Source organism: Elephantulus edwardii, unplaced genomic scaffold, assembly GCF_000299155.1.
Source record: "Elephantulus edwardii isolate Elephantulus edwardi_28Jun2011 unplaced genomic scaffold, EleEdw1.0 scaffold00104, whole genome shotgun sequence".
Taxonomy (NCBI): domain Eukaryota; kingdom Metazoa; phylum Chordata; class Mammalia; order Macroscelidea; family Macroscelididae; genus Elephantulus; species Elephantulus edwardii.
Window position 1 is genome coordinate 4,916,698 of NW_006399854.1, and position 2,713 is coordinate 4,919,410.

A 2,713-nucleotide genomic window follows, 5' to 3' on the forward strand; every position below is an offset into this window, starting at 1 on the left:
AGACGCAGCCCCAGAATCCTTGCCTCCAGGGAGTAGCTTGGTTTAACCCTCTCCCGGATGAATATGTTTGTTTTCTTGGCAGTCCAGGGTACATTCAATACTCTTCTCCAGCACCACAGCAAGAAGGCATCAATTCTCCTTCTATCCTCCCTAATCATTGTCCAACTCTCTGATGCATAACAAGTGATTGCAAAGACCATCAAAAGAATGGCTGTTAGAATCTACCTGCTGCTTGGTGACAGAGAGAGATGAAGCAGTCTGCCCCCAGGAAGCTGTCCAGGCTCTGATACCACTCTGTTCTAGAAGAGCACTGTGAATGGACTTGATTTCACAGCAGTGGGTTTCAGGGCTTTTTTTTTTTTTTTGGAATGCCAGGAAAAGGGCTTTGATGGGGTTTAATGCTCAGCAGCTCACCTGCAGAGCTAGCCCACCAACTGCTCTTAGCAAGAAAAATACAATGAGCAGAACCTGTAAAGATTACAGCACTAGAAACCCTACAGGGCACTTCTTCACTGCCTTAGAAGATCACCACAAGAGGGCATTTACTTGATGGCGAACAGTTTTCCTAGACGCCAGGTATGTTCTGGCTGCTGGAAAAGCGTTGTTGTTGTTGTTGTTGCTGTTGATTGCCATTGAGTTGAGCAGGACTTGTAGCGACCCTATGAACAAAAGGCCTGAACCCTTTTTATGACTATCATCATTTATCAAAGTTCATAGAGTTTCCAGAGGCATGTTGTTTAGGAAGTGGATGCCACTCCTGCTTCCAAACCTGTCTTAAACTGGGAGCTCCACCAAACACTGTCCATCATGGGTAAACGTGATGGCATTTAACACCCCAATGGAACAAGATTCAGCATCCCAGCAAACCCAGATTACCTCAGTACAGCATATTGACGGAAGAGTGCCATACCACTTGAAGAATGTTCCTCTGAATTATAATAACAGCCTATTTTTAAATCCAAAGGCCCTCGTCGAGGTCTTGTTGACTCTGAACAAGAGGCTTAAATAAAAAAAAAACAACCAATATAGTATGTAACTGTTGTTGTGTGCTGTTGAGTCACCTGCGATGTATTGGCACCCTATGTACAGCAGCTCTGAACCTTCCCTGTCCTGAGGCAGTCTCTCTAATTCCGACACACCAACCCCCATTGCCCCAGTTACTGTATCAATCCATCTCATTTGGGGTCTTCCTCTCCTGAACTGTCCCTCCACCCTTCAAAGGAAAAACAAAGAAATAAGCAAAAACTACATAAAGATCGCTGCATTTGTGAAATCTACAGAGTAGGAACTACTTGAATAGTTAGAGCTGAGTATAAAGCTGGAATGAGATGTAGCCCTTCCAAGCAAGAACATTTTGGCACTGCTGAAACATTCCTTTTCTCCCAGTGAATGGCAATGTTGTGAGATGGTAGCTGGGGTCCAACAGCCTGGTCCTGGGGTGATCAATATGAGGAGAGGCTCCCAGCCACCCCTGTATGTACATGAACAAGAAAGAACTTATTCTTGTTTATCACAGGTGTTTAATGCTGCTGAGATCATGGGAGTTGTTTGTCATTGCCGCATAACTGTGTTTGCCCTGGCTGATATGCTTTCCATATGGAAGGGGGCGATTCTTGGTAACATGACTCCTAGGATCGGAATTCAGACCATGTCAGATTGCAGCAAGCATGAAGGAGTTTGTCTCAGCATGAAAATGAACGTATTCCCAAGGTCCCTGAATGAATACTGGATTTCTTAGGAAGAGATGTTTACCATCACTAGATATCTTCATTCAATGACTGACTGAATATTTGGTTGCTTTAGTCTACCCAGAAGCACCTTGGAAAAAAGGCCTGAAGATTTGCTTCTGAAAGGTCACAGCCTTAAAAACCCCAGGAAGCAGTTCTCCCCTGCGCCCATGAGATCACACTGAGCCAGGATCAGTTTGATGACACTGGGTTTGGTGGCGTTTTTCTGACTGGGCATCTGGAAACATAGTCTGAAGAAACCTCAGTGGGGATGATGACTAAGAGCTAAGACTGGATGACCACAGACATCTGATGCAACCCTCTTCATGGGAAAGATAATTGTCCTCTTTCTGCTGGCCCACTGGGCAGGCCTGGTGTTAGGTCTCCAGAGGCCACATGCTGGGGCCCTCGGTACTCCACTGTCATATGTAGGTAAGAGTTTGCATTTATCATCATGAGGAGGACCTCAGCCTAAAACACTACATAAAAACCATTGCTGTCAAGTCAGTTCCCACTACTAGTGCTGTCGAGTGCTCTACAACTCATAACAACCTCATGAACAACACATCTGAACCTCGCCCTTCCTTGTACCAGCCTCACAGTCTTGTGATACAGAACAATCCATCTTGCTGATTGTCTTCTGGTCCTTGGACCTTTAACCTTTCCCACAGTGATGTCTTTTTCCAATGACTGGCCCCTCCAGGCAGCATGACCAAAGTATGTGAGACGAAGTTCCACCATCCTTGCCTTTAAAGAGCACTCCAGTTGCACTTCCTCTGAGGCAGAGTTGTTTGTTCAGTTGGCAGTCTATGGGATGGATAAAATCAGTACTCTTCTCCAGCACAAGGACAGAGTAAAACCCTATAGGATTTCCATTCTGTAATGTTTACAAGCCCCAGAATCCTTGCCTCCAAGGAGTAGCTTGGTTTAATCCTCTCCAAGATGAATCTGTTTGCTTTCCTGGCAGTCCAGGGTACATTCAGTAC